Source organism: Pan paniscus, chromosome X (assembly GCF_029289425.2).
Source record: "Pan paniscus chromosome X, NHGRI_mPanPan1-v2.0_pri, whole genome shotgun sequence".
NCBI lineage: Eukaryota > Metazoa > Chordata > Mammalia > Primates > Hominidae > Pan > Pan paniscus.
Window position 1 is genome coordinate 30,705,808 of NC_073272.2, and position 24,189 is coordinate 30,729,996.

General features: G+C 35.3%; 1 protein-coding gene and 1 non-coding gene across 2 annotated transcripts in view; both read left to right on the forward strand.

Moving 5' to 3' along the window:
* IL1RAPL1 (interleukin 1 receptor accessory protein like 1) overlaps positions 1 to 24,189 on the forward strand; it is a 1,371,738-nt gene that overhangs the window by 328,490 nt on the left and 1,019,059 nt on the right. The window lies entirely within an intron of this gene.
* LOC112438578 (small nucleolar RNA SNORD74) lies at positions 10,887 to 10,956 on the forward strand. The gene has a single exon (XR_003026983.1). It is a non-coding gene; the product is annotated as a small nucleolar RNA SNORD74 (small nucleolar RNA).

Sequence of the window (24,189 nt, forward strand, 5' to 3'; positions counted from 1 at the left end):
AATAAATCATTGAGTATTTTGGAGATAATTATTTCACATTAGAATGGAGAATATGATTGTACCAGAAAGGAACATGGGCAATCATTCTGTCTATCGTTGTAAATTCTTGATCTGCACCTCTAGAATTTTGGTTCTGACCAGTTTATGCTGACTACATCCATTTTTGAATTACATACATAATTTTAGATTGTACTTCATAGCCTTATGCTTAACAGTGTGTTGCCTTTGAAAGGTATTTCAGTTTCAATGTAAGCATTTCTTAGCTCCTCAAATTGATGGCAAGCTCCTCCTTTAAGGTCAGCATATGTTTTCTGGAGATTTTTATATCCTTTAAACTGCCTAATGGTGAGCTGAATACAAAATAAAAAATAATACGTAGGCCAACTGTTTGGAAGGCTGAGGCAGAAAAATCACTTGAGCCCAGGAGTTCAAGGCTGCAATGAGCTATGATTGCATCATTGCACTCCAGCCTGGGTGACAGAGCAAGATGCTGTTTCTAAAAATAAAATAAAATAAAATAAACTGAGGGAATTAGATACAGCATCTCTTATGGCATAGAAACATGAAGATATTTGTTTCTGTCAACTCAGGGTGAAAATAATCTGATGAAATGGAACAATCTAGTTGAAGTTGAAGTTCAGCTCTGGCTATATGACTTCCGCTTTCTCACCTATAAAATAGTGATAATCAAAGCATTTACCAGTTGTATGTTATCAGAAATTGAATTTTAGGTACTTCTGTGAGCATTTGGAATCTTGTTAATGTTATCATTTTTCCTAATACCATCATGTGATATATAATACTGAGAACTTGGAAATACTACCTTGTGTCTTTATACCCAGAAAACTCAAGTAGATACAAATAATTAGGGTAATTTGAATGAGATAAATTTCAGAAATTAAAATAGTCAAAAATTTCAGTATTTCTACATTTTTTATGTGCTAAATGAAGACTTAGGAAACTCAGTGGGATGACAGCAAATACCTAGACATTGTGCTGGATCGGTACAGAAAGATAAATGAGGTATTTACCTCATTTATGGACTCTATACTTAGGACTCTATACTTAGGAAATATGGACTCTATACTTAGGAAACTTAGGGAATTAACATAAGCACGGGAAATATAGCACACATATCAAATGTAGAGTCATCAATTATTTGAAAAATGTAAAATGTTCATCATATAGCCATCTACCATTGAATAATTTTAGATGACCTCAAGTATTATTGTAAGTCACTTCCCCTCCTCCCACAAAGGACCTTAAATTATTCCACCAACTCTGTATCTTATTACTTCTTTTGTCAAAGCGAATATTTGGTAAGTAAAATTTTAAGTAAATTGCTTCAGAATGTCACCATCTTATTTCAGACTTTCATGTACACTTCAACATTTGAACCTTCTTTTTTTTTTTATACTTAATGGGACTAAAAATATCTGCACTACCTGTACGACACATTGTTATTTGAATACTTTGAAGCTGTAAAACACTTTGCAAATACTGAGTATCATTATTTAACTCCAGCTAAACAAACAAGGTTGATATAGATGTTTTCAATGTTGCTGCCTGACAGCAAAACATGTGTTAGCTCAGCAAGAGATATTCTGTATATACTCTATGAAAATACTCACAGATGAACTTTCCATTAATAAAAACTAATCGCTTGGTAAAGAGGATATTATTTGTTTCTTCTTCTATCCCATTTGTTACAAATTCAGGCATATGAACTACAGGCATATGAAAATCCAGGTTTTACAGTGAAAACTGTAGATCAGTGGCCCCCAACCTTTTTGGCACCAGGGACCAGTTTTGTGGAAGACAATTTTTCCATGGACAGATGATGGGGGGCAGGGGCAATGGTTTGGGGTTGAAAGTGTTCCACCTCAGATCTTCAGGCATTAGTTAGATTCTCATAAGGAGCATGCAGCCTAGATCCCTTGCATGCACAGTTTACAATAGGGTTTGTGCTCCTGTGAGAATCTAATGCCACTGCTGATCTGACGAGGCAGAGCTCAGGCGGTAATGCTTGCTTGCCCACCACTCACCTCCTGCTCTGCAGCCCAGTTCCTAACAGGCCATAGACCAGTACCAGTCCACAGCCTGGGGGTCGGGGAACCCTGCTCTGGATTCTTGCTTCATTCTCTGATATTTTACCATGTTTTAAGAAGAGTTAGGGAAGATTATAGGTCTAGGCAATATAATGTAATGGCAAGTCCTCAGGCTCCAAAGTCATAGATTTCCCTTTGTATCTTGGCCCCAACGCTAATGATGTTTCTTTAGAAAAGATGCTTAAAAATAACGTTTATTGAATGCGTATAACATCTCAGGTACTGTTGCACATACTTTACATGTATGGGTTATTTACTATTCCCAGAAACACTAGAAGTACATTATTATTATTGTTTCTATTTGATAGATTAGGTAGCTCAGGTATTAAAGAGTTGACGCGAGATTTGATCCCAACAGTGTTTTCCAGAGCCTGTTATTTTTTTACACCATGCTTCTCAGGCTCTGTTTATTATCTATAAATGAGATTAAAAGGTGATCTACTTTATCAGTTTTTGAGAATTAAATGAGACAATAGGTGATGAATAAATTACAATTCAACAACACCTGTAAATGCTCTTGATATATTCCAAACATCTGTTGGCCAACATATTCATTTTTTTTAACTTGGGTAGCAGTGTTAACACTAGCATAGCTTCTAAATAGTGAAAAAGAAAAAACGAATCTATCTATCTATCTATATATGTATGTGTATATATATATATATGCTTGTTAATTTGAAATAGCTAATAAAGAACTAAGTGAAATCAGCTACTTACAAGTAGAATGAAAACATTAAAACTAAGTACAATTTAAGAGGATGTAGTGCATTTTGATGGGCTGATTGTTAGTGTGGAAGAGACTTTATTTCTTCCCTACTAACATTCACTGTTAAATTGGATTAAGTTCCTAATTTTAGTCAGTCAAGCATATAAAACCTAGAATAACCACAGAGAGTAGGAGCAAATGTAGCCTACACCTTGGTCCCCAGCATCCCTAATGAGGGCACATAACTCCCAGAAACACTGTCTCCCCATTCTTAGGTCAATTCTTGCTGGGACACTGGCTTTTTATTCTCCCAGCTTACGTCATCATTCAGGAAGTTGTAAATAACAATCTATGAACATGCATTCAAAGGGAATGGTTACAAGCTCAGAATCAACCAGGGTCACATCTTCATTTGGGTTTAACATATTCAAGAACTAGTGTACCCCAAGCCTAAAGGTAGAGACTACCTCCAGCGCTCTAGCCCAGAATAGCTGTGTATTGTCAAGCCCTAACAGTTTATGAATAGATGCTCTGCATGTGTTCTTTAGAGCTGTGCTAGAATTGTGTGTTTGAAACTTTAATTTGTGTAGGAAGCACCTGCAGAGATTGTTAAGGGGATGGTGATCTGGTTGGCCTGACTTGGGGAGTGAGTTTTCTGCATATCCACCAGATTATCAGAGGATGCCCATGCAGCTGGTCATTGGAGCAAACTTGGAATACCAAGCCTGTAAAGCACAGATGATGCATTACCTAGGTGAGCTTCACACATTTGTAAGGAAGTTTTAAGATCAATCTTGTCAGATACCCAGAGCCAGATGACTGCATTTTTTAATCTGTGTGCTGCTCTGTTTTTTAAAACTAACATTTCTATTCTAGGAATCTTTTATTATAATTTAGATCTGGAATGACTTTTTTCTAAATGGCTCCCAATGTAATGACTGTGTCTTCAGATTCAGCCACCATGTTTTCATTATCCTCTGAATCACAGAGTATAATTGTGCATTACAGTTTGGGGTTTGTTTTTCCTACTAAGAAACTCCTTTTCCTTGCGTCCTTTCTGATAAATATCATTATTTTTTCCACTATGGAATAATTCTACTTCACTTTTGAAACATAACCTCATTTGAATGTATTTTAACTGGGACTTCATTGCCTGAGGGAAGATGGATTATTAGTGACATGTGTCTTGCTTCTTGATACAGAAAAGATAATATAAAAGTAGTGTTTCTACTATATCTTAAAAAAAGCTTCATATAAGCCAATTTTCTTTAATGATATTGTAGCAAGGGATAATATTGTACAACTCATTTACCTTCATTTTTACATATTTTTCAACCTAAATGATAATTCTGGAGACATTCATTTGCCTTATCTTGAAATCAAATTAAATCATTCTTTTGTGATATGACACGCAATTTGTGACATTTTGAGCCAACAGTATATTAAGATTTAATTTTCAGTTCATTATAGACCTAGTGCCTAAATGAAATTTATTGAGACTAAGTAACTCTGCAGTGATTGTGGGCTGATGGTTCAAGTACAGTGATTCAGTGATTCTTAGTAGGGGAGAAGATAGGCCATGTAATTGAACTTATCTCTGGATTTTTGAAAGGTTGAGGCAATACCTGTTCTTCCAACCCCTCACTGGCTCCACATTTCAAACACACTATACCTGAGTTGGAAATATCAGCAAATGTGTTTCTAGATGGATATGTGAAAATAAATAATTATTGGCTTACTGTGTTTTTTAAAATTGTGGTATACCATACATAACATTTACTGCTTTAAACATTTTAAGTGTACAGTTCTGTGGCATTAGGTACATTCACATTGTTATGCAGCCATCATCACCATCCATGTATAGAACTGAGCTACTATTTTTTAAGATGTGTTTTTTCACTTAGATTCTTCTCTTCTGAGTTTGTTAATGATGTCCAATTAAATGTATGCTTATTTTATATGTATGAGGTTACTTTTTAAATGGGAAAGTTGAGCTCCATCTGCCTGAGGGCACTGTAAAAATTTAACTTTCAAAAATGTAATTCCTGTTTTGCTGTTGTTGTTCCTCATGATTTCCTTTTTTATATGAATATTTTCTTTAAACATGTTGACAGTCAATTTGACAAGCTGTCACTTCTGGCAAATGCCACTTTTTCTATTAGTAACTTCCTTCTTTCAAGAAACACTATTAGTCACTATATCTTATTATATTAAACATCTCCTTTTAACACTGGTAACATAAAAATGTTTTACTAACAGTTCTCACACAAAAATATCATATTGAAACAAAAATTAGAGGACCAGAGGCATTTACTCAGAAAGAACAAACTTTTTCTTAGTAATGACAGTGACCCAACCAATCAAATAAATTGAAAAAGTAATAAAATGAATGCATTTTTATCTGAAACGGATGCCACCAATAACATTTTGGGAATTCCAATTTAAAAGGCCCAATGCCCCCCATGCAAGATTAGTTTTTCAAGATACTTTTACAGGGCTAGGACATTAAAATATTTGCTTCTCTATTGGAGCAGCTCTTTCAACAAGTTGGAGGACTGATCACATCCCTTTGCCAATTGCAGTTCAGATAGGCTCTGGGAAGGCAAAGTACAGGATGTCATGCAAGTGAAAACAGAAGTGATTAATCTTATGGATAGATCAAGGAAATTTATCTGAACTTTAGAAGTGAGACTTGATGCTAAATAGGTGTTTGGTGTATGAAAACTAAGGATGAAGCATTCCTGGTAAATAGAAAGGCCTGATTGAAAGCTCTGAGCTGGGAACACAGCAGAGGGAAGCCTACTTTGGAAGGAGGGATTGGTCTGGCAAAGTGCTGGATAACACAGGTTGTAGGTCATATAAAACCTTGTAGGGGGTTTGAGCTTCTTGAAGCCTATGAGTGCAATGAGAAGCCACTGAAAGGTTTTTAGCAGGAAATTAACATTGTTTCTAATTTTTATTTTTAGGAAAATAACTTGCTACTAAGTGGTGAATGGGAGACAAGAGTGTCTGTGAGGCTAAAGGCTGTTCTTGCTGAAGCCCCCAAATACTTATTTACTCTTTCTTGGTGTAAATGAGATGAAAGATACTACAGGAACATCACATGTGTTCAATAACTGCGCGAGTGATATACTTCCCTATGGGGACATGAACAGTACTTGAACAGCTGTTAATGTCTGTTGCCCTTAGGAAATTTATTTCATCAAGCATACAGTGTTTCAACCCTTATTAACTTATTTCATAAGGCATAATATATCTGACTGTGATCTGTTCACTTAATGCTACTCTGCTCTTTGCACGAGCATGGGACAACCAGTTGCTCTCTGTAGTCGTAGTTTATTAACGTGCAATTAAAGACATTTATCATATCTCTGAAAATGTCTCTTCTCCCATAAAATTAACATCATCTCCTCAAAAAGATGCTTACGATATATGCTGGATTATAGTTACTGTTAAAATGTATTCAGAAACAAAAATAGAATTGAAAACTATAGAGGAATTTTTTTTAAGCATGGGCTTTGGAATCAAACTTGTGTTTGAATTCTAGTTCTGCCACTTACCAGTCATTTGCACTTGAGTAAGGTACTTATCCCTTCTGAACTTCAGTTTTTCATCTGGAAATAGGCATAATGACATCTACTTTATGAAGTTGTTGATTATGTAAAGCCATCTATGAAAAATGGTTAGACCAGTGACTGACACATATGCATTCCATAAGTGATAGATACATAAATAATATAAATAAAAAATGAATGCTATAGCTGACAAATGTGATTAAAAAGTCTACAATGCAAATTATTTTTATAAAGTATAAAATCCATGTGACCATATAATATACTAGGACAAGAATGCCTGTTAGATTTCAGATTCAAGACAACATACTAAGTTTAAGTGTAGTTATCTTTGCTAGGTTAGCTTTATGTATTTGCATGAATAATTATTTAAATTTGTCTGATTGTACTACGGACTGGCAGGCAATAAATTTCATTATCTAGTCTTAAAATGTGAAGAGAAGACAGCTCAAAGTTCATTTCTCATGCCTGATCTTTCTGGGGGATACAATGTACAACATCAGATAATTCTTTTGCCTTCTTTTCTTTTGTGCATCCAGTAACAGTTATATCATTTTTTTCTGAATCAGCCTTTTCACAAAACCATTATGTGATAAGCTCTTGTCTTGGAAAACCTCAACAGCTTCCTCAACACCTATATTTTAAATCCTGCTTAAATGAGATTAAAATACGGCACTCTGTTAAGCTGTAAAACTGGCTTTTTGCTTCTCAGTTGAGTGTTGGTTTGAATGTGTCATTTGACCTATATTGCTGCTCTGAATCTTCCTCGGTTGCCCCAATGATGACAGTTTCAATGATGTGGGTGTTTGCAGCAGAGTTGTTCCTAATAAGGAAGTAACGCTATTGTCTTTCAGACATCATTCAGCCTGAAAAGTACTATTTTTCCCACCTAGAGCTATAAATGTCTGTAAAATCTTTTCTTCTTTTGGTAGCATTTGCAGCAGCAGCAGGAAAAAAAAAATAGTCCTGGTAGATTTGCAGCTTTTGTAGTTTTGGGTGTTGTGGTTCCAGGCTAAGATTCACTCACCCTTCTTCAAAAGTTGTATACAAAGGGTTGATAGCTAAATGGTGACTGAAGTACTTGATTTATTAGTGTCTGGCAGTCATCCAATATGTACTAGAATACAAGACTCTCTGTCAACAATAGCTGCATAAAGAGCAAACTGCTCTGCCTGAACCTAAAATAAGGCCTTCTGCTGTCTGCCCGTTAATTGAAGACAAGTGGGCCAGGAGTGGCTGACGAAAAACGAACAAAGAATAGGCAATTGTCATGCACGTGGAGGCACTACCTGTGCCTCTTTGAGAAACAGAAATCCCCTGACCTGGTTCTTACATTGAGAGAGGCTAACCCAGCCCAGTGATACATTTTAGCTCCTTGCATGTATAATTATGACCATTGAAAAATAGGATACTACCTTTTTATTGGGTCAGGTAAGATGCAGGAGGAGGGAGAGCAAAGTGCCCTACTTGAGGGTGGGATTGAGATTAGAATGTGAAGAGAAGAGCAGAAAGCTTCCTTCTTACACAAATAAAGGTTCTGTGGATTCATCTAGAAAAATGAGTTAAAAAAAAAAAACGAGTGGAACTATAGTTTCTAAAGTCTGTGGAGTTGGGACAAATGGTAATTATAAAGACTAAATGTGAATACTCATAGTTCTTAAATTTGATTGTATTACCACTTAATTCATAGTTTTGAAGGAAATAGCCATTATATTAGATGGCACATTAATTTTAAGATGCAACCCAATTTTCAAAATGTTAAAATGGAAAAGAAAGTTAAAGGGTGATTGTTAGGACAAGCATCTCCAAATACTCTGTGTGGAGGCATTTTAATTCCATGCTCTTGCAAAATTAAACTCAAAAATGTTTCAAATTACTGGGTGTTATATACCCTTCTGGTGGAAGCCACATTTTCTCTTTCCTTTCTTTCCCTGTCTACCCTCCCTCTTCCCCCTCCTCCCCAAATCTATCAGTAAAGACCACCTTGCTGTGGGCAGCTAGCTGAAAGAGACCATCTGCCTTAGGAATAGCCTACACTAGATTCAAACTACAAAGAAGCAGGTTGGGGGAAAGAGGAAGTGAGGATTTCAAGTCAAGAAAGCATCCTGCCTACTCTGGCAAAGTATTCTGCCAGCAGCATATTTGGATTCACACTGTGGGTTTAATTCTTTCCGTTTAATACTTTTTGTTGACCTTATAAAGCCAAAAAATAAAGGAACACCCATGGCACTGCTGGAAAGAGATAACTGATTTGTGATGAACCGGTAGGCATTTTAGCCACTAACCAACGTATCAAAGTGGGCACAACTAACACATGTTAACAGTTTTCCCAAAGTAAGAAGCTTGGTTTGGAGTGAACAGCCCTTGTACTTTTGAGATTTTATTTTATGATCTTGTGAATTGATGTTCTGTGGGGAAAAAACTTGCCTTAGTTTTAATATAATGGTCAATGACTAAGAAAAATCAAGGAGTTGGGCTGGGTGCGGTGGCTCTCGCCTGTTGAGAAATTTACATGTCCATCAGTTTCTTGTATTGTAGTTTGAAATCAAGAAACTACCTCAGTTTCTTGTACAAGTAGTTTGAAATCAGGTGGTCAAGTTTCATTCTACCCTGCTAGAATATACAAGAATCCAAAGCAATAATGTAATTTATACATTTCAAAAGGCTAATGCCAAATTTTATCAGCAAATTGGTCATAAGTCTCCAACTGGAACAAAGTGAGTGATTGTTGGGCAATGTAGTCCTGCAATGTGAAATTCTTGTATGCATTCCTTCTTAAAAGGAAGCAAAATAAGCCTTTCCTATAGAATTTCCACTTCAAGATTCCATCATCGGCACATATCAAATACTGTTGGCAATGCTGAAAGTAAAAGCAAGGGCTCACGTAAAGTCTTTTGTTGCTGAAATTAAAAATAGTTGTCACTATTTTCAATATCAAAATCCTATGGTTTTTGACAGGTTTAAATTCTCTCTTGATTCATTTCAGAACAGGGTCATCTTTTTATACTTCTTTGACATTTTAAAAAATAAGTAGTTTGGCTAGAAATTGAGTGTTTCAAGCCATCTTGGCCCTTTGCACCCTAAAATTTCAGTAGCACTGTCAAGCGAATCAGTTCTTAAGAGCTGGAAACACAAAGAAGACAAATATCAAAGAATTAATTAAAATCTTTTCTTGAATGACAAAATTGACATTATCTACTACTTATATAAGGAGACTACATTGTGGATTAACCCTGAAATCAGTACTTGGAAAGTTTATTCCAGTGTGTTTCACTGAAATTTAAATTCATGACATTTGAAAAATGTAAGTTATAATTAAACACTGAGAGTAATTCTTGTGGTTATTGTATATTTGTTAAGTATTCCATGGTAAATGTGACCTGTAAATCTGTTAAATTAAATACTTGGGAGTAAATTTACTTTTACTTTCTGTGGAAACATTTGGATTACCCCAACAGTAAAAGTAACAGATTAAAAATATAATATTCTTTATTTTCAACTTTTATTTCAATATATATGCCAGTCAAATGCCAGTGAATAATAATCACATTTGATTGTCAAAGCTCATGGAATGGTACACCTAAGATTTGTACGTTTCTTTTTCTTTCTTTTTTTTTTTTTTTTGAGACGGAGTTTCGCTCTTATTGCCCAGGCTGGAGTGTGATGGTGCGTTCTCGGCTCACTGCAACCTCTGCCTCCCGGGTTCAAGCGATTCTCCAGCCTCAGCCTCCCAAGTAGCTGGGATTACAGGCATGCACCACCACACCCAGCTAATTTTGTAGTTTTAGTGGAGATGGGGTTTCTCCATGTTGGTCAGGCTGGTCTCGAACTCCCAACCTCAGGTAATCCACCCACCTCAGCCTCCCAAAGTGCTGGAATTACAGGTGTGAGCTATCGTGCCCAGCCTGTACATTTCTTTATATATGAAGTTTGCATTAAGAGATCATGAATATTGAACTCTAGTGAATGATATGCCTGCTGAAGTGTTTTAAGGGTGAAGAGTACTGATGTCTGCAACTTACACTGAAATAAAATGGAGTGATATTTGGATTAAACGATGAATAGATGGGTGGGTATGTAATAAAGCACATATAATACAATTTATTATTGAACCTAGATGGTGGGTATATGGGTGTTCACTGTAAAATTCTTCCAACTTTTCTGTGTGTTTGAAAATTTTTCATAATAAGATGCGAGGAAAAAGCTTAAAACATGCTTGAATTATAATTCTATAATATATTAATATTAAAATACTGGAAGTACTCTTGCTTCATCAAAGTTACTTTCAAAAATATTGGTTTTTGTCATCTTCAAAGCATGTAATAAGAATTTTTTAAATTAAGTATTAAAATAAAACTTTTAATGTTTGAAACTTAAATCTCACATGGCATTGTTCCTATTATGGATTTTGGGGGTTAGACCTGTAGCTACCCATGGTATCTTCTTTCAGTGGCTCATATATACAAGATTTCAATTTGTAGTTCCCTCACTAAAAACAAACAGCCTCTGATGAAATTTATCTTGATAGGGACATCTGAAAGTGTTGATGAATGCCAAGGACTCTGATGGAAAACAAACAAACAAACGATAATTTAAAAAATACTGTTTGCTTTAAAATTCTACTAAAATGGAGTTAGTCTACATGATAACATTAATCCCATTTGCTATGCCAACATTTAAGAAGGAGTCTGTGGTTTATCATCTGGTTTGCCAATTTTTTGTTAAATATAAGGAATATTTTAGTAATAATTTTTAAAAGATTACATGCAATAATAGCTTAAACTTTAATACCCATTAATGAGTATCCATAAAGAAAACAATTCAGTACCACTTAAAAATAATTTGAATATCAGTCATCATAATACGATGAACACATTTGATAGAGAATATGTGAATAGAAGTACGTTGAATCAGTCTTATTCTATCTACAGATGCTGAATGGCATAGGGAATTGTGGGTCTCATGAAATTTTCTCAGAAGTACCTGGAGGATCTTCACTACCAGACTGATAAACACAATTTTTTGGTTCTTTGCCCACACAGGAAACTTTTCTAGAAAAGTTTCAAAGAATACATGCCGAAACATGAATCCTGGAAAAGAAAAGTGATCTTCTAAATTTGAAAATGAAAGATTTATGTGGCTCTCACGTGAAACGTCCTCTGGCAAGGGAGTAGGTACATGATGGAAATACATGGATTTTCACTGAAGAAATGAAAATATAAGTGGCAAAGTAAACTTCATTTATACTATTGAAATATTCAACTGAGGAAAGTACATTACTTTTAAATTGGAAGAAGCAAGGGCACATGATTTTTTTACAGGCCATGTCATTCTCTCATTTCTTTCATATTGAAATTAGTTGGACTTCTCTTTATCATAACGAGTGTTGCCACAGTTTACACCTGCCATTCTGACTTTTCGTATACCACCTGTTGAGAGGAATTTTTTTTTCATTCTGTTATCTACATCATTGAAAAACTTAACACAATCCATGTAAAGAAGAAACAAAAATATACTTGTAATGTTCACATAAATATAGAAATATAACTTAGGAGTCCACCTAATGCTAGAATTTTTATCGCATTTTAAGTGTTATGGAGTTTTAAATTTTCCATGTGACTTAATAGCTGGAAGGAAGCATTAATATTTAAATATTAATTTCAATACCAAAGATAAAACAAATTAATACTTTTAAATGAATATTTTAAATTCCCTAATGAGAAGACAATTGCGTAAAATTAAGTATGTATTTTAGTTTGAAGAACTAAATCATTCATGATACATGACCATACTACCTGCCGGATTCATCTTTTTGCCAAATATTTCAATATTAATTCTTGAAGTCAATTCTCAGCACATATCAACTTTTACTGTTGTGGTGGGTGAGAGAGTGGAGCATCAGGCTTTAAGGTGAATTTATAATTTACTATGTGAATATTGCCAGGAGTTAGAATGACCTTTAAACATTTTGTGAATTGCCTATTTCAATACTTAAGGATTTTGTATACGCAACCCTGTACAGTAATTATCAAGCATACTAAAGTTTTAGAACTACCAAGTTAAACTTAAGAACCAAAGGGGCCAGGTGTGGTGGCTCACGCCTGTAAAGCACTTTGGGAGGCTGAGGCGGGCGGATCACAAGGTCAGGAGTTTGAGACCATCCTGGCCGACAGGGTGAAACCCTGTCTCTACTAAAAATACAAAATTTAGCTGGGCGTGGTGGTGCGTGTCTGTAGTCCCAGCTACTCGGGAGGCTGAGGCAGGAGAATTGCTTGAACCAGGGAGTCGGAGGTTGCAGTGAGCCAAGATCGCGCTATTGCACTCCAGCCTGGCAACAGAGTGAGACTCTGTCTCACAAAAAAAAAAAGAACCAAAGGACGTCTATTTTGCAGATATTTAGACATTCGATTATTTGCTTTACAAATAACTAAGAAATACCTAGTGATGAATAAGAGATGGATAGGTGATTCTATAGCTAAGCTGTTCAGTACCGTAGCCATTAGCCACCTGTGGCTACTTAAATTTAAGTTCATTATAATTAAACAAAATAGAAAATTTGGTTCTTCAGTCACAGCCGCCAGATTTCAAGTACTAACAGCCAAATGTGCCTAGCAGCTTCATATTGAACAGCACAGAAAGACATTTCTATCATTGCAGAAAGTTCTACTGAAGAGTATTGTTCTCAACTGTTCATCTCCCTGGGATTTTATCTATTTTGTTAAAAGATCAGACTTCTAAAAACATAACACATTGTTTTGAGAATTATAGAAGCTATTTGAGATTCAAGTTATCTCATAGAAAAAGTTGATTGTACATTTTAGGTGTTGTATTTTCTGAAAATATCTAGTATTGTTAAAACAAGAGTACTTAGTAAGAATTATTGATATGGCACTGCACATTCCTTGTCATTAAAAAAGCGGTCAGCACAAGGAAAAAAAAACCATATATAGTTTAATTAAAAATCACTTTTCCTCTCCTAAAATTGTTCTTTAAGTTGTGGTTTACAGGCTTGATTATAGCAAACCATCTCAATGCCTGCATGCAAATAGCTAAATATTATTGACTAATCTCATTTTGAATTCATAGCCACAACAATTCTCAAAGGAGATTCAGCCTCTCCAAGCACCAAACATCCTATTCCATTTCCATTTCTTATTCTCTAAACTGATTTTCACACCTTCTCTCTCTTCAAACCTCCCTCTCACAACAGTTACGTCTTCTTTTTACTTCATTGAGGAAAAGAAATATGACACCCCATTTCCCTCATTTTTTCATCTGCAAATCTACCAGCTCATCTGGATCCAAATCTACATTCTCCTCTTCCCACCTTTTTTTTAGAGATGGAATCTCCCTCTGTTGCCCAGGCTGGAGTTCAGTGTGTGATCATAGCTTAATTACTACAGCCTTGAAATCCTAGGTTCAATAAATCCTCCCACCTCAGCTTCCTAAGTATCTAGGACTACAAGTGCATGCCACCACGCCTGGGTAATTTTTAAAATTTTTTGCAGAGACAGGGTCTCACTGTGTTGCCCAGGCTGGTCTCAGCTCTTGGCCTCAAGTGATTCTCCTGCTTCAGCCTCCCAAAGAACTGGGATTACAGGTGTGAGCCACTGTGTCCAGCCTAAATCTACACTCTTGGCCTGCCTTTCAGTTTTACTGGAATTGACAGGTTTACCTGTTCTCATATCACGTCCAGCCTTTCCACTTGGACTCCGGATTTCATTTACTTTTAACTTATTCATGCATGTTCTTTTGAAATTATCTCTCTCCTCCTTCAATATCAATTTTTTGTATGTGCCTATAAATATGTTCTGCTGTTTTCTAACTTTAAACCCATATAAAAATACGCTCTTTTGATTCTCTTTTCTCTTTCGGATATTACCTTGTTTTTCTACTTTCCTTGCTACATGCAAACACACATCAAAATCTAGAAGGAATTATTCATACTTTTTACTGCAATTATTTACCTCATATTCTCTTTTCAAATTAGTTCATCAGGGCTTCCCTGACATAGGTTGGTTTTCTTTCCTTCTTTCCTTCCTTTTTTTTTTCTTTCTTGTTTTTGTACCCTATGGTCACATGACTATTGCATTGTCAAATTGAATGGCCATGTCTCTGTTCTTCCCATACTTGATACCTCCACAGAATTTGGCACAGTTGACTACTTGCTCCTTCTGGAAAACTGTCTTCTTTTGTACTGAGCCACATAAAATCATCCTGGTTTCCTCCCCTCTCAGTTTCCTTTTCTCATCATTTCTATATCCCCAAATGTTAGTGCCAGTTCTAGCTTCATACTTTTTTTTGGATTAAATCATCCAATCTAATGTCTTTAAAATGCTAACTATATGCAAATCACCCTTAATATGTTTTTATATTTAATTCTAACTTATCTCTTGAATATGAGGCTTTTCCCCCCTCAAACAGCTTACTTGACATACCCATGGGAGTATGTATCTAATGTGAATGTCAAACTTAACATAAACAGACCTTTTGATTTTTTTCCATCAGACCTCCCAGCATAAACAACAAACAAACCTGCTGAGCCCTCACTGATTAACTGGTTCCATTATGACCCGATGACTAAAGTCAAATTTATAAATGCTTTTATAAACTTCATATCTAATCATCAGTGCATCTTGTCTCCTGTACCTCGCATCCCCCAAATCTGGCCACTTTTCTGTTTCTTCATTATCACTACCTTATCTCAACCCTTATTACTTCTCACCTAGACTGTTGCAATTATTTCCTGTCATGTCTTTTTTCTTTTGTCACCATACAATTAAATCTCCCTTCTTCCTCTACAGATACAATAATCTTTGAAAATGTAGACCAGGTAATTTTACTCCATTGACTTCCTATAACCCTAAGGCAAAGATCTGAATATTTTAACCTGGTCTACAAAATCCTTCATGTCCTAACCTCTGCCTAGATTTTTACCCCACGTCATTCCCTTTCCCACTTCCATCTCAGGCCAACTTCTACATTAGCATCTTTATGTAGTTAGTAGATGTTTCTCTGCATGAAATGTTCTTACTTCAGATCATCTCTATGTGGGCTTCTCCCTTAATTAAGTGATACTTTCTCAGAAATCTTAATTGATACTTTCTCAGAAATGCCTTTCCTGACCTAATGAAAGTAGGAACAGTCACTCTCAATCACTTCAACCTATTACAGTTGTCAGTGTGGAACTTATGCTCTCTAAAATCTTTCTTATTTTACTTATTTACTGATTAATTATGTATCTTTATCTGCACAAAATAATCTCCATTTTATCCCCACTGTCTGGAGCTTTGCCTGTTCTAGAATCTGAACTCTTTGTATGAATTAAATAAGGATGAAGTCAAAACAAACGGTACTGTTTTTTGTTTCAAGTATCAGGCGATATTTAACTATTTGAAGTTACGGGACTACCAAAGTTACTCCTTCTGGTTGACACATTACTGAGACAAACACCAGTGATATGAAATTTCCGTATAGTCATGCATCACTTAACAATAGGCATATGTTCTAAATGCATTCTTAGACAATTTTTTTGTTGTGGAAACATCAGAGTATACTTACAGAAACCTAGATAGTATAGCCTACTACAAACCTAAGCTATATGGTAGAGCCTGTTACTCCTACAAACATGTTACTGTACTGAATACTTAGGCAATTTGAACACAAAGGTAAGTAATTGTGTATCTAAACATTTCTTAACATAGAAAAGGTACAATTCAAATACAATATTATAACCTTATGCTACCACTATCATATTATGTGGCCTGTTATTGACAGATACATTGTTATTCTGTTCATGACTGTATTAGTACCAGGTTGTGGCTGTTTCTGATATATCCTCTCCCACTCCTCTCATTCCTTACTGAAGTCACCAGGGTAGTAGCAAATCACTGGACCCAGACCTATAATATATCTGACTTGGTATCTCTAACTGTTCTGAGAAACATGTGTTGAAAGGCAGCCAGGCTGCCTGATGATTATTTAGTAGCTGTCTTTCTTCACTGAACAACAGTGAATAATATCTTTGATCTCTGCCACCGAGAAATAAACAGAACCCATCAGGAATTTAATCCCTGGGAATGATTTTCACATTTCCTGGTATAGACGTTTGATTTTGAAGCTCATATGGTTTGCACAATAAATATTTACCTATTTATGTCAAAATGCATGTTAAATCATTTTTATGGTTGGTATGAGGAATTTGTGAAACAATCCCATCCTTTTGTTATTACTGTGTTTTTGTAAGAGGACTTCTCACACCTTAACCTCATAAATAGTTTTTCCTGTGTGTTAATGCAACAAAATGGAAGCAAAAAGATATATTTTGTTTTCATTTATTTTATTCACCTGAATCTATCCAGAGGGAAAGCACTGGAAGTGTTTTCTTTTTAAGAGTGTTAACTTGTATTCTTGGTAAGATCTCATCAAACGCTTAAATAACGAAGGTAAGAGTCAGTATTCTGTGGACAGCTTAGCTCTACACAAGACCTTCTGTCCATCTTGCTAGTTATTTTCCAGTTAATGGAAATCTTATAGACAGAAAAGCTCATGTTAGCTTCTCCCGCATAGTATTATGTCAACAATCCTTACTCTAATCCTTGATGCAGCTCTTTACCTAAATGTTATAGAGATGGAGAATCACAGCTGCCAGCAATTCAAAATATAACATGCAGTAGCTATTTTTTAAAAAAAATTTTATTTGCTCTCATAAAAATATCATCTTAAAGGGTTTTTGAAAATTTGTGATTTTGTCTTTTTTGAAAGTATTGAGAAAACTATTGAGTCTGAAGTAAAGTCTCTAAAATACATCTTGTCTTATTGTAAAGTAATATGACTGATATTTTGTGTGAATTTTAGAATTAGTTTTTTCACTTTATAGATTCATTACATAGTGGCACTTGATTTAAGCATTGCATCAGTACTGTAGCCCTTGGGCATCATGTATAGAGTGTCTATTAGCTTTAACTCATTTCTAAAGAATTAACTTCTAAGAATAAGAAAAATATTGAAAACTCTTGAAAGTAAGTTAGAAACGACCATGATTTTATTTTTAATTTTTATTTTTATTTATTTATTTTTTTGAGACGGAGTCTCACTCTGTTACCCAGGCTGGAGTTCAGTGGCACAATCTTGGCTCACTGCAAGCTCTGCCTCCGAGGTTCAAGCCATTCTCCTGCCTCAGTCTCCCGAGTAGCTGGGACTACAGGCACCTGCCACCACGCCCGGCTAATTTTTTGTATTTTTGGTAGAGACGGGGTTTCACCGTGTTAGCCAGGATGGTCTCGATCTACTGACCTCGTGATCTGCTCACCTTGGCCTCCCAAATTGCTGGGATTACAAGCGTGAGCCACTGCGCCCAGCCGCTTTTTTTTTTTTTTCCTGCAAAACCATCTAAGGGAGGTGTTTGGGTTTTCAAGGAAATACTGGCTATAAGCATCACTGGATGTTTTGGTGGGGTGGGTTTTTTGAAAATGTGTATGCAGATAACAATGAGCGATATTGCATAAGTATTTTAACTACTTAGATTGTTTAAATTTGGTTAACATAAAATCAAGGAAATGGCTTGCATTATTCTATCTTTTCTTTTCTAAACAGTGTTTCCTTAACAATTAATTCTAACAAGTCTTGGAACCATGGGCACTTTCTTTCCTCCTGTCACCATGATTGATCCCTATTTTGTTGGAAAGTGAAAATTGAGCAGTTTTAACTCTAAAGGCTAACATTATGGAAAAAAATTTCAACTGAATTTGCTAGCAAATGCTTTGTATGAAAATATTTAGAATTTAAGTACTTCTCTTTACAGACAAAATCATTTATTTTCAGTGTATTATGAACATAGTTCCTAGTAGGGTATGTAAATGATTCACTTTTAAATTATGAATATTTTCTTCCAAATTCCATTATTAAATTTAGTAAGTGTAAAGTATGACTTTTAAGCAATATTTCATTAGCTATCATTAACAAGTATTTAACCACCTTGTTTCAAATTTGTTAGCTAATGAGGTATAAATTATTAAATCAAACTTGAAAATTTTATTTGGACAAGTATTGTATCATTAATTTAAAATGATTACAATGTAGTTGAATTGTTATTCAGTATTTAATATTTTATTGCCTATAAAAATAAATAACAGCCATGCAAACTTATTTTTCAAATGGTGTTATCTGTGCTATATTTAAAGTAGGCCAGGTGCAGTGGCTCACGCCTGTAATCCCAGCACTTTGGGAGGCCGAGGCGGGTGGATCACGAGGTCAGGAGATCGAGACCATCCTTGCTAACACGGTGAAACCCCGTCTCTACTAAAAATACAAAAAAAAATTAGCTGGGCGTGGTGGCGGGCACCTGTAGTCCCAGCTACTCGGGAGGCTGAGGCAGGAGAATGTCATGAACCCGGGAGGCAGAGCTTGCAGTGAGCCAAGATCACACCACTGCACTCCAGTCTGGGTGACAGAGCGAGACTCCATCTCAAAAAAAAATACATAAATAAACAAACAAATAAATAAAGTTAGGTTTGCATATATGAGCATATGCATTTATAACTAGATGGAAACTTCCTTAAGTATTTAACATTTCTCCTTAAATTTTATATTTTATAATACTTTTTTATGGGTAGATTCTAAGTTCTACTTATATTCAGTGTGTATACAAATTGAGATAGAGGTTGTAATGGAATATATAACTTGAATATTTCTATTTGCATTGCCATAGCATCATTTTATTTTGCTCTTAGCAAAATCTTTCTATAGAGGCTTTTTCTCCTTTCAGTTGTAAAGAATCTCTTATCTTTAAAAAATATGTCTCATTATTTTCTTACAATGTAATACTAAAAACAAAAATACCATCAGGTTTTTCTTGATCCTTCCTATTTTCCTGGATGTGTGCTTTTGTGTTTTTATTGATATGGATAAATACATCTTCAAATTCAAGTACTAGTGTTTCAGAGAAGTAATATGCTTCTTTTGTTCTGGTTCCTCTTAAATGTTAGTAATAAAGAAACAATTAACCTAGATATAGAACAACTCAGTGAAGGGAAAATGTCTTCATGGGTCCCTTGAGAAAGACCTATTTAGCTTTTTATGTTTCTAATTTTTAACATTGAGTATAGAGTATATAGCTGTCTTTACACTTTTTTTTTTTTTTTTACATTTTAGCATATTTGTAATGCTAACAGGTAAAGTAGAAAGAAAATCACTAAAAAAATGGGGATTTAGTAGAAAAAGAAAACTCAGTCCCTAAATAATATCCTACACATTTACATTATTTCCTTATGATATTTTAAGTGTTCCATTTGAATATTTTTATTTTCAAAATGCCAAAGTTATCAGTAATTTTAAAGCTAATATTGCCAATCTTACTCTTCCAATTCTACTCCTAATCTTTTCCTCCTAAATGCTTGATCCAAGTACCTCCCTTTGGGACAAGTACCAAATGTCTTTCTCCATATGATTTATTGAATGAATTCTGAGTGAGTTAATTAATTAATTCTAGGAATTAATATTTCTTTGATTTCTAGCAAGCCAGAGCATTTTCTTCAAATGTGCATTAACCATGTGTTAATTATATCTTTATGTATACACTGTAGACATTGTGTATATGTCTGTAGATTTCCAGCTTGGATTTATACATTTTAATTTTCATTGGTTTGCTTTTACTGTCTTAGGCCCCTCAATCTGTGGGTAGACCTTGGAGGAGCAAGCTTTCAGATCTTTTCCACTGGAGTTCTCTCCCCCATTGCAGCTCAGTGGCCATCATGATATCTACCAGAACATTCAGTTTTCTGAAACTATGTAAACACTCTTGTAAAAACACAGTGTAGAGTCACTGTGGGAGAGTGTCTTCAACCACCATTCCTATCCTGTAACTGAACATAGCTGATAATATGTCAGTAGTTTTATTTTTGTCCATCATTCAAATAGAGTTCCACAGTAATTGTTTCCTCTTGGAAGATAACTTGCTTAGCAATGGGGAAAAAAATGGATTAGACAGGGTAAAATGTTATTGGAAATGGGCCCTGATCCAGAACCCTAGAGAGGGTTCTTAGACCTCACACAAGAAAGTATTCGGGGAGAGTCCGTACAGTAAAGTGAACACCAGTTTATTAGGAAAGTAAAGGATTAAAGAATGGCTACCCCATAGGCAGAGCAGCGGGATGGGCTGCTTGACTGAGTATACCTATAGTTATTTCTTGATTATATGCTAAATAAAGGGTGGATTATTCATGAGTTTTCTGGGAAAAGGGCAGGCAATTCCTGGAACTGAGGGATCCTCCCCCTTTTAAACCATGTAGGGTAACTTTTGGACGTTGCCATGGCATTTGTAAACTGTCATGGTGCTGATGGGAGTGTATTTTAGCATGCTAATGCATAATAATTAGCATATAATAAACAGTGAGGACGACCAGAAGTCATTTTCATTGCCATCTTCAGTTTGGTGGGTGTTGACCAGCTTCTTTACTCCATCCTTTTCTGTCAGCAAGGTCTTTGTGACCTGTATCTTGTACAAACCTCCTATCTCATCCTGTGACTAAGAATGCCTGACCTCATGGAGATGCAGCCCAGTAGGTCTCAGCCTCATTTTACCCAGCTCCTAGTCAAAATGGAGTCACTCTGGTTCGAACACCTCTGACAAAAATATTCTAAGTATAAATACATCAAACCACATTGAAAAATTCATCACCAAGGTACTTTCAGTACAGTTCATTACCCCATATCTAAAAGCGATCTTGAAATCTGCTTGGTTGTTAGTGGAGACGTTTCACTTCCTTGTTATTAAAAACTTTTTCACTAACTGCCTTATTAAGATATTATTCATATACCATACAGTTCATGCCTTTAAAGTGTACAATTAAATTGTTTTTAGTATATTTACATAGTTGTGCAATTATCACCATAATCAATTTTACAATATTTTCATCACCCCCAAATGAAACAATGTACCCATTAACAGTTACCACTCATATTGCTCCTAACCCTTCCCCCTCAGCCATAGGCAACTACTAATTTATTTCCTGTCTGTATGAGCTTGCCTATTCTGCACAATTTATATAAACAGAATAATACAATTTGTTGTTTTGTGACTGATTTCTTCCACTCAGCACAATGTTTTTAAGACGCATCCATATTAAAACATTTATCAGTACTTCATTCTTTCTTATTGTTGAATTACATTCCATTGAATGGATATACCACATTTTATTTATCTGTTCATCATTTAATTGTCATTTAGGTTGTTTCTAGTTTTTGCCTGTTATAATGCTACTATGAACATCATTTACAAGTTTTTGATGTGTTTTTCTGTCTTTATGAATAGAAATGCTGTGTCATATAGTAACTCTATATTTAACTTCCTGGGGAACGGTCATACTTTCCAAAGAGGATGCACCATTTTATATTCTCATTATCTAATGTATGATGGTTCCAATTCTTCCATCTTTCTCAACAATACTTGTTGTCATCTGTCTTTTTTATTATAGCCATAACTATTTTCAGCAGTTCTGTGGATTTATTTCACTTTCTTGATAGTGTCCTTTGAAGCACAATAGTTTTTAATTTTTTATAAAGTCTACTTTATTTTTTTTTAGTTTTTATTTTTGGTGTTATTTCTAAGAGATCATTGTCTAATCCAAGGTCACAAATTTGATCCTATGTTTTCTTGCAAGTTTTGCTATAGTTATAGCCCTTACATTTAGTTAATTGATCGATTTACAATTAAATTTTTACAAAGCATAAGGCAGAGTTCCAGCCTCCTTCCTTTGTTATATATATATATGGATATCCAGTTGTCTCAGCACCATTTGTTGAAAAAACTATTTTTTTCTCCCATTAAATAACCTGGCACCTTTGTTAAAAAATAATGGATCATAAAAGTAAGTTTTATTTCTGGACTCTCAGTTCTACTTGTTGACTTATGTGTCCATCTTTACACCAGTACCACACTATTTTGATTATCAGCACTGAGAGAACTTTAAATGGTTTATGGGGAGAGAGTAGCTTTGGGCTTCCCTGAGGGTTATGTCTTGCAAAACTGGAAGCTCAGCCATGCTACTGTTACAGGAATTACTGGCTCTTGTATGATGTGAGACTTGTAATCCAGGGTGACTCCCACGTCTATCAAATGTGGACACTGGTTTATCTTCTGGAGGGTCAAGGAGAATAATTTATGAATTAACATATTGACTGTTGAACGTCTTCTCATTGAAGAGGAATACCTAATGCTGCCCCGCTAAGATGCTGTTCTTCTGCCTTCTGTTCTCAGAATGGATCTGATGCCAAGTATAGACTATAGTGATCTTGTGAGTCTCAGTGTTCAGCAGAGCCAAAGATGAAGACTAGGTTTGTGCCTAGACATAGAAACAGGGTGTAAAAGGGTTTAAGCTACTTGGCATTTGTCTGTGAGGAAGTGTATTTCACACATATTGGCAGAGTATGTTTGTAATTAGGCAAATATAGGTCACTGGAATTGGTCTGCTGTGAACTAATTGATCTACCTTGAACAAACCCTGTAACCACTGAGCCACAGCCTCTTCAACTGTAAAATTTAAAGACTAGTAATTGATAGTCTCTATCCCTCATGCTGAATCGAGCATCCTATGACTTGTCTAAGATTGTTCACACTGTAGTTTGATACTTTCTTACATTCCTGAAAATGTGAGTTTTGAGGTTTTTTCAGATAATTTTCTCTATGGGAAAAAGTAGCATACAGAACATTCTCATGACCTCAGACTAGATAATAAATGACTGAGCAATGGAACTGTAACTGTGAATATTGAAAATTATAAAAAAAAATTAGCCAGACATGGTGGCACATGCCTGTAGTCGTAACTACTTGGGAGGCCGAGGTGAGAGGATTGCTTGAGCTCAAGCTTTTGAGGCTGCAGTGAGCTACGATTATGCTAGTGTACTCCAGCCTGGGCAACAAAGTGACACCCTATCTCAAAAAGTGAGCCCCTGAGTGTACTGTAATGATATAATAACCATTTCTATATACTTATGTGTGTATATATATATGTATGTATGTATGCATAATATGATATAAATCATATTATGGTGATGCTTTTGATTGAAAGACAAGGAGATCTTAGAGTGAGTGGTTTTAACTCTGATTATGCTGCTCCCTGATATACCACAATGGGTGATAACACTTCCATGAGCTTCAGGTTCCTCCTCTTCACAATAAAAGTTTTGTGTCACTTGAGTTCAGATTTTCCTTTCAACTCTAAAATTATATGATTAATGACATGATATTCTTCATATACATCCATGCTTCTTTGACTATTTAGGCCATAGTGTCTCTCTCTAATACAAATTTTCAGATAATTTGCCAAACTGAATTTTCAAGACATTCCTTCTCAGAAACATGGCCTCCAATAAACAGGTTTTACCTATTTTTTCCTTTGCCTGTTGGCCCTAACGCTGTCAATCTTAGCCTCATCGTCTAGCATAGTCATTTATGCAGGATCCTGTGTAAAGTTGATGAAAAATTCTGTCAATATGAAATATATTGAAGATTGCCAGTTTACCTTTTTATTCATTTATTGTCATGTCACTTGAAAGATATTAACGTTTATATCTGTCTAAAAATTTACTCTCTGAAAACCATAAATAACATTTGGCCTTTTGTGTTACTGTTTCTATTGAATAATTATTCTGAGGTCCCCTTTCACCCATGAAAGCACAGTAACTTGTACTCTAAAGTGAACCTACAAAGTATTAGGTATATAATATCTAGGCATAAGGTAAAATCTATTATTATGCTTGGGTCCTTAGGCTGTGAGAGTGACCAGTTTTTACTTTCCTACCTACT